This window comes from Pantherophis guttatus, chromosome 11, assembly GCF_059756535.1.
Source record: "Pantherophis guttatus breed Tessera chromosome 11, ASM5975653v1, whole genome shotgun sequence".
NCBI classification, from domain to species: Eukaryota; Metazoa; Chordata; class Lepidosauria; order Squamata; family Colubridae; genus Pantherophis; species Pantherophis guttatus.
In genome coordinates, this window is record NC_142073.1 from 3789788 (window position 1) to 3807233 (window position 17446).

At 41.5% G+C, this 17446-nt stretch overlaps 1 long non-coding RNA gene across 1 annotated transcript; it reads left to right on the forward strand.

The window, feature by feature from the left end:
- The first annotated feature begins 3462 nt into the window (after nt 1-3462).
- LOC148112259 (uncharacterized) lies at nt 3463-13528 on the forward strand. Its single transcript, XR_015729643.1, has 3 exons — nt 3463-3943; nt 4819-4881; nt 13184-13528. It is a non-coding gene; the product is annotated as an uncharacterized LOC148112259 (long non-coding RNA).
- Nucleotides 13529-17446: the final 3918 nt, after the last annotated feature.

Consider the following 17446-nt stretch of genomic DNA (forward strand, 5'->3'; position numbering starts at 1 on the left):
TTGATCCGGTGGTTGTAGCCGTTGCCTGAATCAGTGCTTGAACTTTTTTTTTCTTTTTTTGAACAATTATCTGTTTGTTTTCCAACCGCCTACACACTCATTAATATAATTAGCCATTGTGGCATGGATTTTAAAATTTAAATACCAGGTGTGCAAGCAAGTGTGTGAACTGTTATCAGATTACAATGTGGGGGAAGGTTTAATTAAACCATCTCTCCCCAGACATTTGGGGAAGGGGCAGGGAAATCAACAGCTGTGCCCCATTATATCTAGGAATTCATGTTAAGAGAGAAAAGTCCAATTGGCGTCTATGGAAGGTAAGGGTTTGGTGTGTTGTTTTTTTTCCTCCTCGTTTTAATTGCTACTTAGAGAGGGCAGATTGCCCAAAGAACGTAGCTGGGGAGAAAAAAATTTAAACTGTCTCCTTCCTCCTGCTGAACTGTTAATAATAATACTTGCATGTTCCTAGTGTTTCAGCTTTTAGAAAGTTCTATAACATGAATGTTAATTATATTGTTGAAAGAATATAGCTTCCAGGCAATGGTAGTAAATATTTATATATTTCCTCCCATTGCACCTGGGGGCATTTTGAGGGGCCTAATGTGGAGATCAAAGAGCATACAATCACCCACAGCCACTGCCTCCCCTGTGTTCCTTTGCTAGAAGGAAGCAACGAAAATTCTTCCACCCTACTATCTTCTCTAGGGTCACTGGAAGAAAAGGAGAAGGTCTCCAAGGGTTCTGATAAACATCATTGAGTTTCTGCTGCTAACTGTGAAGGCAAAGGTAAAGGTCCAGTCATGTCCAGCTCTAGGGGTAGTACTCATCTCCGTTTCTTAGCCGAGGGAGCCAGCATTGTCCAAAACATTTTCCATGGTCATGTGGCTGGCATAACTGTATGCCGAGGCAAACGGGAATGCTGTTCCCTTTCCACCAAAGTGGTACCTATTTATCTACTCGCATTTGCATGCTTTCGAACTGTTAGGCAGGCAAGGAGCTGGAGCAAGTAACGGTAGCTCACCCGTTGCACAGCTCTTGGGTCTCGAACCTGGGCGATCAGCTTTCCAGTGGACACACTTGGCGCCACACTGTAAAACCTCCAAAATCTGACCTTGCGCTACAATGTAAACAGACATGGATTGGAAGAGTACTTGGGTTCTTGAGCTGCCTTACTCAAAACAATTCAACATATGCTGAGAATAACAATACTCTTGAGCCTTTGAAAATGTCATACTCTACAACAATTGTCTCTTCAGATGAGCACTAAGCATGGAACTCCACTTTTGCTTCTCCACGTTATCCATGATTCTTCTTTCTCCATGAAGTTGGAGAACAACAGAATGGCAATCCCTGTTTTGAAGTCTCGGGAAGCAGGCAGGTTATAAAGGGCTTCCAGAGTGACCTGCGAACCAAGTCCTGGTTTGAAGATGACTTGGAAAGAAGGTTGGACATCAATATTGTAAATTCAAAGCTTGCCTGGGGAGACAGTTCAAATTCGTACTCAGCCAAGGAGGTCCCTGAGCTGCAGAATTTCTCACTCGCCTTGTAAAGTTATTGTGTTCCTTTTTCTTTCCTTACTTGTGTTGTCATGTTAATTTGTTTTGTTAAAATGTTAATATTTCTTTCGCTTGATTTTCAGTCACAGGTTCTGAGTTTTGGAAGTGGTCATGTGTAGTAAAAAGCCATAAAAATAATTTACAGATGAATCCTGGGAGACTTTTCTGCCATCTTAAATTGTCCGTTTTTCATCATCATCTTCCTCATTTCCCTCACCTTTAGATGACTACTACTACTAGTAGTAGTAGTACTACTACTACTACTACTTCTCCTCCTCTTCCTCCTCCATTATTATCATCATCATCAATCATCATCATCATGATCATAGCCTACCAACTTGATTTAGTATTCTTGATTATAGGATACTACCCAAGAATCTAGGAGTGGTTAAAGACATTGTCTATAAATAGGTATGGATGCTGTTATTCCCATTTTGTAATATTGATGTAATGCAGATTTTTGTAATTGATGAGTTGAGATTCCATCCATTCATATTGTGCCTAAGTACTTTTCTAGATTTGCTTTCATACAGCACCAAGCACACCAATCACAACAGGTATCACGTTGTTATTTATTTATGGCAGATTGATTTCCGCAAATGAATTGAAGTCACAAATCCCATATGTAGAGAAAGCTATGCCCAGAGTACTAAATGTTCCATGGGAGTGTTCAGTCTATCAATCAAAATATGTTTGTGATCCAAGATCACACGTAGGATATGTTCTTCTTCTCTTCGGTTCCTGCTTAAGGGCTTCCCAGAGTTCCCAGAACAAAGGTTGGCAAAACTTCTTCTAGGCACTTTGGGCGTGTATATGATTTTCATTCTTGTTACTTTTTTGGTTGAGGGTAGAAAAACTTTAAATATGTTCAAAACTCATTTATCACTTTAAGTTGCAGGTATGCACACATTACAATTAGCTCTTACATTCAGTCAGCTTTTCTCTCTCGCTCTCTCTCTCTCTTAAGGGACCCTGGCTGTCCAAATTCATTGCCCTGATCTGCTGAAATAACTGCCTGGACCAAAACTTTGCAGTAAGACAGTGTAGACCGAACCAGTAATACTGCATAATTTACTCATTGATACTCTCCCTCTCCCTCTCCCCCTCCCTCCCTCATCTCTCTCTCTCCCTCCCTCCCTCCCTCCCTCATCTCTCTCTCTCTCTCCCTCTTCCCTAAATAACTCAGTCCTAGGCTGCATTAACAGAGGGATAGAATCAAGATCATGTGAGGTGTTAATACCACTTTATAATGCCTTGGTAAGACCAGACGTGGGACATTGCATCCAGTTTTGATGGCCACAAGATAAAAAGATGTCGAGACTCTAGAAAGAGTGCAGAGAAGGGCAACAGAGATGATTAGGGAACTGGAGGCTAAAACATACAATGAACAGTTTTGGGAACTGGGTATGTCTAGTTTAATGAAAAGAAGGACTAGGGGTGATATGATAGCAGTCTTCCAGTATCTAAGGGGTCTCCACAAAGAAGAGGGAGTCAAGTTATTCTCCAAATCAGCAGGATAAGAAGCAATGGATGGAAATTAATCAAGGAGAGAAGCAACCTAGAACTAAGAAGAAATTTCCTGATAGTGAGCACAATTAACCAGTGGAACGACTTGCCTCCAGAAGTTCTGGGTGCTCCACCATCACTGGAGGCTTTTAAGAATGGATTGGACAACCATTTGTCTGGAATGGTATAGAGGGTCTCCTGTTTGAGCAGGGGGTTGGACTAGAAGATCTCCAAAGTCTCTTCCAACTCGGGGGGTGAGGTGGGTTTGTTTTGTTTTGTTTTTTGTTTTCTTGTTATTCTGTTAAGATGGTAATGGAAAGAAAATAAGACAAGGAATTATGGCCAAACAAGAAACTGGGCCAAATTTTCTGGAATGAATGGCCTGGTGGGCTGGATGAAGTCCGTTGAGTAGATATTTTCTAAATCAAGGGCTATCTTGAGCCATGGTAGCACAATAGTTAGAGTGCAGTACTGCAGGTTACTTCTGCTGACTGCTAGTTGCCTGCAATTTGGCAGTTCAAATCTCACCAGGCTCAAGGTTGATTCGACCTTCCATCCTTCTGAGGTGGGTAAAATTGGATCCAGGGTAAAATAGGACCCAGACTGTTGGGGGCAAGAGGCTGACTCTGTAAACCACTTAGAGAGGGCTGTAAAAGCACTGTGAAGTGGTATATAAGTCTAAGTGCTATTGCTGGTCCTTCCTTCCTTCCTTCCTTCCTTCCTTCCTTCCTTCCTTCCTTCCTTCCTTCCTTCCTTCCTTCCTTCCTTCCTTCCTTCCTTCCTTGTTGGCACAGTGGTAAGAATGCCATATTGCAGGTTAGCTCTGCTAGGAGTTCGATTCTGACCGGCTCAAGGTTGACTCAATTTTTCATCCTTCCAAGGTGGGTAAAATGAGGACCCAAATTGTTGGGGGCAAGATGCTGACTCTGTAAACCACTTGGAGAGGGCTGTAAAGCACTGTAAAGTGCTATATTTAATTTAATTTAATTTAATTTAATTTAATTTAATTTAATTTAATTTAATTTAATTTAATTTAATTTAATTTAATTTAATTTAATTTAATCAATTTATATGCCACCCCTCTCCGAAGACTCAGGGCGGCTATATAAGTCTAAGTGCTATTGGTATTGCTATCTGTAGCAAGGAAGAAAATAGACATCTGCTCTTCTTTTACACTTACATACGTTTATAGAAAACTTCAAACTCAACGCATTTTTTTATAATGTATGTTCTCTTAACACATCCCCGGGACATTTTGTTGCTGAGGTCAAAGTGGCCGTCCTTGAACAAAGGGTATTGTTTCAATCTGATATTGCCGAGTTGGGATTACGATCACACTATTGACTTACCTTCTCAATGATTAAACAGGGACCAAAGTTCCTTATCACCCAGTCAACCCTCCAATGAATACAAAACGATGTCAAACCCAACAACCCTCTTGCAAATAACAGTTTCCACTCTTTGAACACTCAGTATTGCTTTCTTCTTTCGTTATTCCCTTTCTGGGGTTTATTTGAAAGTTTGGGAAAATATTGACTTCATAGCCTGGTTGACCACAATAATAATATTCAGGATTAAGTCTGCTCGTCATTTTGCAGGATTCGAGTCCCGATTTTTTCTTTTCTGGATTATTTCATGAATTATGCCTCTTGTCCATTACAATTCTGAATGCATGAATGTTGCTGGGAGGGGCAGAAAATCCTTTAAATATATATATATATATGTCTTTCATTCAATCCCATTCCTTTTGCTTCAGTTCTCCGCTGTCACGACAATTAAGAAATACGGATCAATTGAGAGCCTCTCCATCTGCATATAGGTAAGTGGGAACCAGCCCCATTTTTTTTTGTAGGTTCCGGAAATAAACGGGCTGCCATGCGACATGGGGTTAATCATAATGATACAATTCAACTTGGATCAGTGGTGGGTTTCTACTGGTTTGCCCCAGTTCAGGAGGCTCCGTTCACCCGCCCAGATGTCATCATGGATGCTCTGTGCATGTGCAGAAGATTCTGCACATGCACAGAAGTGCCACGCGTGAGCAAAGCGTGTGCACACGCTCACAGTTCCGAACTGGTAGCGAAGGTAAGTGAAACCCACTACTGGCTTGGATCCTTAGGAATTCAGACCCAGTTTGCCTTTCTAAGTTTGACTCACACAGTATACTCATCCTCAAATCCACCCGATGGATTTGAATCTGTCTGGTTGGGTGAACTCTTCCCTTATTCTTAAAGTTTAATCTGGTAGCCATCCTGTGAATCCAGTTCAGCTAGGAACTGTCCCCCTGATTTAAAAAAAAAACAAAAACAAAATTGATCTAATCCGTATCCGTCTGGGTATAGGAAAAGATCATTTAAACAAGAATTCCATTCCAATTTGCAAACCGATGCACGAAAAAGTAGCGAACGCAGAAATGCCCGACATTCTCTGAACCGATGGAGGAGCTGATCACAATCAAACCATACGATTCTTACATAATTATTCGAAGCGCCTGTTCAGAGCACTGGCTTAATTCAGAGCCAAACAAATTGCATTTAAGTCCGAATCTTCCTTACTGCCTGACCTGAAAAATTACGACCCCCGTTAACCCTAGATAATAAGGTTGATCCAATGCAGCAGCGTTCCCATTTTTCTGGCGCTCTCCGTTAATCTTCTGATACGCATGCATACCCTGAAGTCTGACGGGCAGCTAAAACCGTCCGTGCAAGCTGGGTGAAACGATTCCACAGATGGGTTCAGTCAGCAGTGCTCAAAATGCCACATTAATTCATATCATGTGTTCCTGCACCATCCTGGCCTCTCCTTGGCCATGTGAAAGGATTGCATGTATGAATTGTGCTCTGGTTTTGCCGATGCCTGTGTTCTCTCAAAAAATACACCAATGGCTTGGAAATGGACCGAAAAACTTAGCTCCCTTTGAAGGGTCCTTGGTGGTCTCTGAGTTTGGGGTGTTTTTTATTTTTCAATCACAGACGTTTCATTGCCATACTAGGTAACATCCTCAGTGAAATGTCTATAAGAAACCAACGAAGCTCAGAAAGCACCAAGGACCCCTCATTTCAACCCTGAACTACAAAATATTCTCCTTTACCTCCCCTTCTCTGTCTGAAGCAACATTTTATGGCAGGTCATCTTGATGCGAAGAGTCCGTAGAAATTTCACTTACTAAGATATGCTAAATTTACTTTTCCTTTTAAGCAAACCGACTTAAATGCTTGTTTAAAAAATTGCATACACCGGTCAATAGATATAGATATTCATAAATTGCATAACCCCACAATTTTGGCTGTTGAAAGTTTTGAAGTTTTTTCCTCTTTGTTCTTTTACTTTTGTGCATAAAAACCCAACAATTAATAAGAAACGATAAATTACTTCTTAAAACAAGAATTGAATGTAGATTTAAACAACCTTGGTTTGTTTCCCCCCCAAAGGAAACAAAATCCCGACTCTCTTAATTTACCTCTTAAAGGAAGAGAAAGGAGAGATTTAGAAAAGTAAACTCAACAAACCTTAATCTTTGAGGACACCTATACCCGAATCGGTCCTTGTCTCCTCCCGGCTATTTGAACACAAAGTGGGTTTTGCAAAATCAGGAAATTTTAAGAATAGTAGGTGTTGTAGGTGTGGCTTTCTAAAGAGGGGTATTCAGATTGACTAATTAGTACTGCGAATGGTTTAATCCAAGATCTTCCAGATTATGACCAGAGAAGTTATTTAGCATGAAGAACCTTAGTAAGACCACACTTGGAATCAGTGGTGAAATCCAAATCCTTTTACTACCGGTTCTGTGGTGGGCGTGGTGTGGCTTGGTCGGTGTGGCTTGGTGGGCATGGCAGAGGTAGGATATTGCAAAATCTCCATTCCCTCCCCACTCCTGGGGGAAGGATATTGCAAAATCTCCATTCCCACCCCATTCTGGGGCCAGCCAGAAGTGGCATTTGCCAGTTCTCCAGACTACTCAAAATTTCCGCTACCGCTTCTCCAGAACCTGTCAGAACCTGCTGGATTTCACCCCTTCCTGGAATACTGCATCCAGTTTTGGTCATCATGGTATAAGAAAGATGTTGAGACTCTGGACATCATTCAGAGAAGAGCAACCAAGATGATTAGGGGACTGGAGGCTAAAACATATGAAGAACGGTTGCAGGAACTGGGTATGTCTAGTTTAATGAAAATAAGGACTAGGGGTGACATGATAGCAGTGTTGCAATATCTCAGGGGTTGCCACAAAGAAGAGGGAGTCAAGCTATTCTCCAAAGCACCTGAGGGCAGGACAAGAAGCAATGGGTGGAAACTAATCAATGAGAGAACTTATTTTCTCCTTTTTTTTTTTTTTGTTCTTAGCATTTTAAAAAATATTTTCAGATGGAAAAACAGTTCACTGTCAAGATGATAGATTGTGTCTCCTCCTCTCCCCTCCCCTCCCCTTCCCATCCCTATGAAGAATGGTTGCAGCAGGGGTGAAATGCTCCCGGTTCGGACTGGATCACCTGATCCGGTACTCAGCCATAAAGGCCAAGTTTTCTAATATAGGTGTTTCCTTGCAACACTAGAAAACCTATTTAAGTCATCATAAATTAACATTTCACCTCTATGGAATAGGGACAAGTGGCACTTATTCATTTTGCGATGATGGCTTGATGGAACTGTTACCTTATTTTTTGCATGCAATTACTTAAGATCCACAAAGACTTCTTTTTTTAAAATAAGGTGTGCATTATGATTGATATCATTGAAATCGGGAGTGGTTTCTGCACTTGCTTTGGGAAGAATGCCAGTTCACATAGCCATCATGCCAAGTGATTAAAAATAAATAAGGCATGCTTATTCTTCTTTCAGATGATTAAAAATGGTCTTTTCATGCAAGAGGAACAATGGAGGAGGCTTGGCAAACAGACTTGCCTTGTAGGAAACCAACTGCATAACTTTTTCCTTAAAATAATATGAAAGAGCAGGAGTCTCACATCAATCTTACTCTTAATTTTGTATTTACACACACATCCCTTACGAAATCTTAACAAATTCCCTCAGTTGATTTCAGGAGAATCTACTCTGTTCTTAATCTCATATGATAGCTCAGTAAAAACCCAGTGAAGCTGGATCCCGAATGAGGCAATATCCCACGACCAACATCAACAAAAGAAATGTATTGATTAGTCGTCTAACCATATGAAAAAGCTATAAAACCAATACAGAGAAAACTGTAGGACATATCGTGTCCATAATAAATAGCGAAGGCCGAACTGTTCCATATAGACTCGTGATGGTGAACCTATGGCACAGGTGGCACAGATGGCACACAGAGCCCTCTTTGTGGGCACGCCAGCCATCGCCCCAGCCTAGCTCCATCATGCATGCATGCACGCTCCATGCCAAACAGGTGGTCTTTGGGTCTCTGCCGCCCATGCTGGGGGGCAGGGCATATGCAGGGGACGCACGTGCGCATGTGTGGGGACAGGGCGCATGCACGGGAGATGCAGGTTGGTACAGGAGTCTTTCGAAGCCCAAAACATGCCCTGTTTTGGGCCTGGAAAGCCTCCTGCACCAACCTGGAAGCCAAAATGGGGCCGGGGCATATGCGCAGGGGGGCATGCATGCATGCGCAAGGGGACGCTCACATTGCATTTTGGGGGTTCAGGCACACGTGCATGCATTTGTGCATACATGCATGCTTTGGGCACTCGGCACCAAAAAGATTAACCATCACTGATATAGACTGTCCTCTTCATCTCAATAATGAGACCGTCTTGGGGGGTGGGGAATCTAGATCTTTAAGAATCTCTACATCAGGAATTCTCAATCTTGGCAACTTTAATATGGACTTCAACTCCCAGAATTCCCCAGCCACTATAGTGCCCTAATTTTGGCAACCCTGTACAGTGGTCCCTCGGTACTCATCCTTAATTGGTTCCAGGAGGCGCGATAAATACCAAAAATGAGAAGTACCAAATTTTCCCCCATAAGGCATAATATAGTCAGTCACAAGGCAGCCGACACCCACAAATTCTAGTTTATGTGTTGAGTACCAAACAAATGATGAGTACCGGGACAAAATTTTCCCCTCAAAATGCTTTGAGTACCAAATTTGACGAGTTTCAAAGCAGCTGAGTACCCAGTACCACTGTATTCCTGTAGAACGACAAATAGTGAGAAGAACCAAAGAAAGTGGCTTTAAACTGAGGTAATTAATGTGTTGAAACAACACACACTCTGGTGCAATTTTGATAAAGTGCAACTCTGGTTAAACTTTACCTCGGTTCACACACACTGAGTTAAAGAGTAATCACTTGCTATTTTTCACGGGTGGCTATTAATGCCATATTTTATTGTCTTCATCATGAACAAGCACTGCTTGTCTACACAATCCAGGCAATTAGCAGGAAGCAGTCCTTTGTTCAGAAATTTCACAGTACATCTTAGTGTTTCATTAGATTTAGGAACTGTGACATTTGTGCTTGTGCGTGTACGTGCTGTAAATTAGGGCTGGATCAAAAGAGAAAGCAGAAAGAATATCACGAGAGTTTCATTTGTATTAGAACGTTTAGTGCATGTCAAGTTGGGGTAAGACATCAGGACTGGACAAGGATAGGGAAAGCTCGAACAGCATTCTTCAAAATGAAAAAAAAAGATCTTCTGCAGTCACGACATAAGCCTAAGGCTGAAAATGAGGCTTGTCAGATGTTACACTTTTTCGATCCTGCTCTACGGAGTAGAGAGTTGATCTCTGACAAAAAAACCACTTGAAGAAACTAGAAGCATTTGAAATGTGGATTTACAGACGGCTGTTACGTATAAGATGGGTTGACAAAATCACAAATGAGGAGGTGATAAGTCTCTTGGGAAAGCCAAGGGAAATCATCAAAGCCATTCAAAAGCGAAAGTTAGAATATTTCAGACATGTGATGCAACATGCAGAAAAATACGGCATCCTTCACTTAATCCTCCAGGGAAAGATTGAAGGCAAACGAGGTCCAGGCAGAAGAAGAAGAAGATCGTGGCTTCAAAAGCTAAGGGAGTGGTTTGGCACAAAACTCAGCAGCCCTTTTTCGTGCGGCTGTTGACAAAAATAGGATTGCCAACATGATTGCCAACATCCGATGACAGATATGGCACAAGAAGAAGAAAGATCAGGACTGGATTTATCTAAAGATAGTTTCTCCCCTTTGCTCCCTCCTTTACATTAATTTTAATTCCTTACATCATTTATTTCTTTAAACTCTCTCGTCTTTATTCTTTAATCACTTATTCGTAATCTTTGTTCTTTAATCACTTGCCCATATCTGACCATTAGTGTCTTGGTCATGTTGGCGAGACCCTTAATTCTACATATTTCAAGGCCACAAGATTTAAAAAAGTCAGTAATAACTTCATTGTTAAGTCTATCCAACATGCCAGTTCAAAATGCAGCTCGAAGATGATTTGAATCATCTCCAGACTGAATTGTGTGGGTTGTTTTTTTTTCCAGATCAAATCAGAAAATCACGTTTGTTCCATCAGACTCAAAGCCCCTTTAAATTGATTCGGATGAACTTTTGCATAGCATCATATTGCAAGTTGATTTTTATTATGTATTTGTTTTGCAAATTAGCTCTAGAGTTGATAACTTTACAGCGAGCTTTCAAGGTCATAAAAATCCACAGATGTACTGGTTAAGCCAACATTTAGCATTGGGTGTTACAAATTCTCTGCCAAAAATGTTGAAGTTAAATGCAAATCCTGAAGCTAATGTTCTTCCTCAGCAATTAGCAAACACTCTGTCAGGGATGATAAAAAGAGACATCCTTTGGTGAACTCTGTGGGATATGTATTAAATCCAGAAGAGTGGTTACAGATAGTTGTAGACAAGTGAGAAACTGATTTGGATATTTATGTGATTAAGTATGTAATTATTCTTGCATAAGAAGGAATTCATGATTGTACCATGTCTACTTTAGCTCTGAAAGAGGATAGCAATATCAATAGCACTTAAAACTTATATACCGCTTCACAGTGATTTTACAGCCCTCTTTAAGCAGTTTACAGAATCAGTGTATTGCCCTCAACAATCTGGGTCCTCATTTTACCGACCTCGGAAAGACGGAAGGCTGAGTCAACCTTGAGCCGGTTTGGATCGAACTCTTGACTCTGGGCAGAGTCAGCCTGCAATATTCCATTCTAACCACTGTGTCACCACGGCTCTTGGCACAAGGATGTGCCACCATATCAAAGGGTTTACATTTTACAGGTGGTCCTTGTTTAACAGCAGCTATTCAAACTTAGGACTGTGCCGAATCAGTGATAGCTACAACTGGTCCTTGTACTTGTTGTCGTCCTCGTATTCACATGATCACAACACGTGACCTTCCCTGCTCGCTTCCAACAAGCAAAGTCAATGGGGAAGCCAGCAGGAAGTTGCAAGCTACAGTTTTGTGGGCTCCTCACTTAACAATAGCAACTGGAACTGTCAGAACTGTTGTCACTAAGCAGCATCACTAAGCATGTTTTTGAAACGATGACCATATTTGTTCCTTTGCTTCAGGGGTGGGTTCTACTTACCTTTACTACAGGTTTGCATTGCGTCCGCATGCACAGATCACCTATGATGATGTAAGTGGGCGGAGCCTCCCACCAGTTTTACTACCGGTTCTTGCGAACCGGTCCGAACCGGGGGCAACCCACCACTGCTTTGATTGCTTATTTATTAAATTTCTTTGCTGCCCATCTTGCAGAGGTGACTCTGCTTAGTAATTGGGAATTTCTGATTCCAGTTTAGCTCTGTTAAGTGAGAGCAGTTGTATTGCTTTGATACCAGAACATTGGCTAAAGTCCAGTTTTGCAAGTTTTAAAAAAATCAGATTATTTTGCAGCTTGATCTGAGCTTTGACCATATTGACCACCAAAGATCAGCTGCACTCCTTCTTAGTTAAATTCCTCTTTAGTTCTATATTGCTTCTTTCCTTGATTAATTTCCATCCGTTGCCTTCAGATGTTCTGGAAAATAAGTTGACCCCCTCCTCTTCTTTGTGGTAGCCCCTCAAATATTGGAAGATTTATATCATATCACCCCTACTCCTTCTTTTCTCTAGACTAGACATACTCAGTTTCTGCAACCATTTTTCCTATGTTTCAGTCTTTACTTCAGATGTGTCAGTTTTCCCTACTGGCACATGAAGGCAGGATGAAAGTAGCTTCCAGTATTTTTGAATTCAGAGAACGTTCATTTCTTCTCGTGGTTTATGATTATTCTAAGTACTTGAAACTCCTAGACGTGGGACGATACGTTCTTGGCTGCGGTTACTGGTAAGTGAAATTCTCAAATTGCAGGACACGGGATTCCTGTTGAGCTTGTTTGAGACCATGTTCATTTTGCAAGTCAAACAATGCAAGTATTTACTCATAAATACGACATCTAGCACAGTGCTTCCAGAATTACTTCTCTGCAGTTCTGGCCCTGCAGAGAGGATGAGTCAGGCCATAAAAATGTGGCTGAAAAAAAAATGTTTCGGGGAGCATACGCGATCCATCCCTTACCCTGCTTGATGAACACATACGTGACGAGCAGGGGTAGGTTCTATTTACCTTTAATACCGGTTCGCATCACGCCAGCGCGTGCATACGCAGATCACCTATGATGATGTCCGGGTCAGTGGGCGGAGCCTCCTGCCGGTTTTACTACCGGTTCTTGCAAACTGGTCCGAACCGGGGGCAACCCACCACTGGTGACGAGGCTTACTTTTGCAAGTCTTTAAAAAAAGACTTGCTCTGATATTTGCTTGGTACTCAATGCACATTCAGGTAAACAATACCCCAGTCAAGAAACTGCTAAAGAGCCAACAGTAAACAGCCCAACCAAATAATCTCTAAAACCACCCCCACCAACGCTGGCAGGGCAAATCACCAGAATATAAACAGAGAGCAAATCCCACTCCTTACTAGCACTGATGATGTTATATAGTTTGGGCCATGAAACATCTGCCAGAAAGCCACCAAACTCAGAAAGCACCAAGGACCCCTCGTGTCAACCCTGAGCTACAAATATTCTCCTTCATTGATACCTCTTGTCTTCCTCAGCACTGAGTAAACTTTTCTGAAAGTCCCACCACCTTACCAATTCATTCATTCGTTCATTTTCTATTCTTAAGGCCAAGGAAATTAGACAAAGGAGTCTTGGCATGGTGGAGGAAAGAGATGGAATCAGCTTTCTTCTTTTCTGGCAGGTGTTTTCTTACTAAGGTAGGTATCACCATCCATGATCTCTGAAGCCAGGCCCAAGCAGAGCATATTGTAAATAGCCTGTCTGCTACACGTAGTAATTACATTCTTTCCTGGTTTGATAAGGGTGATTATTGTTGTTTTACGTGTACCGTTGCTGCGTGTTCTTGGCTGATTTCCTGTGGATAAAAGGACTTGTTTGCCACATTGAACCAGCTTGGCTGTGGACCTAGGCCACAGGGCATTGCTGGGTCAACAAAACCTACAGGGCAGACTTGTGGGGCAAACACACTTCTGCTTTCCCAGTCTTCATTTCTATTCATCTCCCTCTGCCAAGCAACAGAGCTATCTTGTCCAAGGGGCACTTTCAACCCGCCATACGGCTACCTACTTACCCATATTTTCTGATTTGAAAGAGTCCCACAGCAGAAGGATCTCCTTGATGGTTTTTCATGGCTCCCCATTAAAGGGAATTTTTTTTTTTTTTAAATTTGATTTATATGCCGCCCTTCTCCGAAGACTCAGGGCGGCTTACAATGTGCTCAGCAATAGCCTTCATCCTTTTGTATATTTATACAAAGTTAGCTTATTGCCCCCACAACTGGGTCCTCATTTCACCTACCTTAGAAAGGATGGAAGGCTGAGTCAACCTTGAGCCTTGGCGAGATTCGAACCCTGCAGTAATTGCAGGCAGCTGGTCTTAATAAGCTTAATAACAGGGTGCCTTAAACCCCTGTAGTACCAAGGCTCTTCATTCATATATAAGGTTGGATCTCCAAAGAAGTTGCTTTCATCTCCTTGAATCAGAATGCAGAACTGTTTGAGGTCAGCCTGAGTTAAGGTAGGCTTCCCACTGATCATGTGTTGCTCTCCTTATTACTCATATGTCTGACTAACAGAATAACTGAGTCGGAAGGGACTTTGGAGGTCTTCTAGTCCAATCCACTACTAGAGCAGGAAACCCTATACCATTTTAGACTAACGGCTGTCCAATCTCTTCTTAAAATCTTTTTATTTATTAAAATAACCTACCTACCTGTCTACCTACTTCTCTGTCTGTCTATCATCTGTCTAGCTATCTATCATTATCTATGTATTCATAATCATCTTCTCTAGCTATCTCTATCATCTAGCTATCTAGCTATCTAGCTAGCTATCATCTAGCTATCTTCATCTATTCATAATCATCTCTCTAGCTATCTCTATCATCTATCTATCTATCTATCTATCTATCTATCTATCTATCTTCATCTATTCATAATAATCTCTCTAGCTATCTCTAGCTATCTGTCTGTCTGTCTGTCTATCAGCTATCTAGCTATCTAGCTATCTAGCTATCTAGCTATCATCATATCTATTCATAATCATCTTCTCTAGCTATCTCTATCACCTCTATTATATACCTACCTACCTGCCTACATCTATTCATAATCATATCTATCTATCTATCTATCTATCTATCTATCTATCATCTATCTAGCTATCTAGCTATCTATCATCATTATCTAGCTATCTATTCATAATCATCTTCTCTAGCTATCTCTATCATCTATCTACCTACCTACCTACCTACCTACATCTATTCATAATCATGTCTGTCTGTCTGTCTGTCTATCTATCTTCATCATCATCATTATCTGTCTGTGTATCTGTCCGTTTGTTTGTTTTTGCCCCTCCTCCAGAGATGAAGCCAGTTTGCCCATGACAAAGAAATATGTTCCTCCACAGACTCAGGAAAAAGGTTAGGAAACCCAGATGCCTTCTGTTTGCAGCTCCTCTGAAATGCCAACTTCGCGCTTTCTAACCACTCATCTTCCCAAATAGGAAGAGACAATCCATCAGCAAGGAAGGAAAAGATCTCATTTCTGCGCTGCTCACTTTGTAATTTCCAAGAGCCCCTTTTTAACTTTTCATGTCTACCTGAGCTGGTAAATTCACTACTTGATCTGACAGAGACTGTAATTACTCTGTACAGTAGAAAATGAAGTGCCACTAAAGTTGTCGCTTTAAAAACAAAACAAAAAACAAAACAAAGCTCTCTTTTCTGGTTCTCAGTCTCTATCTGCTTTTCACAGTGAAAATGAAGAGTGGATAACTAGATTTAAGACCATTCATCATTCCTTTCAGTTCAAGGTTTATACCAGCACTTGGGATTCAAAAGCACTTTGATGCATTAGGGTAGATGTCTACAGCTTATTAAAGCAGCTACCTCTTTTCCTTCAGTTCTTCAGAAGAAGCTTCTTGGACGAGAAGCTAAACGTCTTCAAAGAAAAGTCCAGTTGCCTCTTGAAAAAGCACCTTTGGGACAACCATGACCTGGAGGACCGAGAATCTCCATAGACAAGAAAGGAACTGATAAGCGCCAGATAGGTTTAGCTCTCAAGATTATTCTTTATTGGCTCGAAAGCTAAATTGTCTCTTAATTTATGGGGCAGGTTTCTCAAAAGGAGGTTTCCCCAAGGATACCCTTGAAAAACTGCTTCACTGCTGTGGGATATTCTGAGATGGTACAAGCAGAGCAATCTAACAAAATGTACAATACTGCATGCTCACCACATCTCTTTTGTTCCATTGCATCTCGTGTGTGTGTGTGTGTGTGTGTGTGTGTGTGTGTGTGTGTGTGTGTGTTTAGGCCAAATGGTGGGCCATCATAAGTCCCCTTTGTCTCCTGCAGCCTATGTAAAAGTATGTTTTTAGGCCAAGCTCTTCCATTTTAATGGGACCCAGTGAAGGGACATGGTGGCCCAGTGGCTAAGACGCTGAGCTTGTCAATCGAAAGGTCGACAGTTCAGCGGTTCGAATCCCTAGTGCCGCATAATAGGGTGAGCTCCCGTTACTTGTCCCAGCTTCTGCCAGCCTAGCAGTTCGAAAGCATGTAAAAAAATGCAAGTAGGAAAATACCTTTGGTGGGAAGGGAACAGCGCTCCGTGCGCCTTTGGTGTTGAGTCATGCCGGCAACATGACCACGGAGACATCTTCGGACAGTGTTGGCTCTTCGGCTTTGAAACAGAGATGAGCACTGCCCCCTAGAGTCAGGAACGACTAGCACATATGTGCGAAGGGAACCTTTACCTTTACATCCATTTTATTTTTGGAAGCTAGTTTCCAGTTTACCTAGAGGACTTCTTTGTTTGAATCAGTCAACAAGTGACAATAATTGTTAGGGCTATTTCTTCAACCCTGTTTATGTCCCAGTTGCCCCCATGTCACTTTCCTGCTTCTGATCGTGCCGGTGGCGCCATTTATTTAGACTTGCATCATGGCAAACTGGAAAAAAAACCCTATGTTAAAATCCAGGGAAATTTAAAAAATAACAACAACAACAAACTAAAACTTTGTTTTATAGAAGTCTGTAGAGATTCTCCATCATTCAGGTCATAGTTGTCCCAAAGGTGATTTTTCAGGAGGCAACTGGACTTCCTTGTTTTTTTTTCCTTTTGAAGACGTTTCGCTTCTCATCCAAGAAGCTTCGTCAGCTCTAACATGATAGTGGGGAATGGAAGGATTGATATTCCTTGCAGACAGCTGGTCATTTGCATCCTTTTAGAGGGTCATTGAAGCACTTGGAAGTTTATCTTTGGGTCACCTGAGTAGTGCTCCTGGTTCCTATAGTCTACATTTTTTTCCTCCAGAAATCTCACACCATTCCAAGGGTGTTCATCCCAAATTGTATAGCTAAAAGTCTGTAGAGATTCTCCGTCATCCAGGTCACGGTTGTCTTTTATAGAGTTGGTGAAATATTTACTACTGCTTTCATGGGCTGTTGTCTTTAATGGGAACTTCTAAAGTTTGGACAGTAAACAGAATCCGGTTTCTCAATTTACGATTCCAAAGAAAGGCATGGAAGACCTACAAAAAATAGAATGGGAAACTGGATAGAAAAAAGTTTGGAGCTCATCGGGAGCATTTGTTGGAAACAAGGTAAACCAAGACAACTTCCTTGCTCATATCAGCACATGTGAGCAATGGAAGAGACTCGTGACCTAAGAAAACGGAATTTTCCTTCAAATTTGGCCGTCTCTGGCTCCAGGCAACACTTGGTGAACTTTCCAAAGCCTGCTAATATGTTGATATTTATGTTACATATTTTATCAGGAACCAATCTTCTTCCTTGATCCTTGCTGGCACCATAAGCACACCATGGCCTGTATTTTTTATATATTCATCTACATTACATATCAGGTCAAACTGAC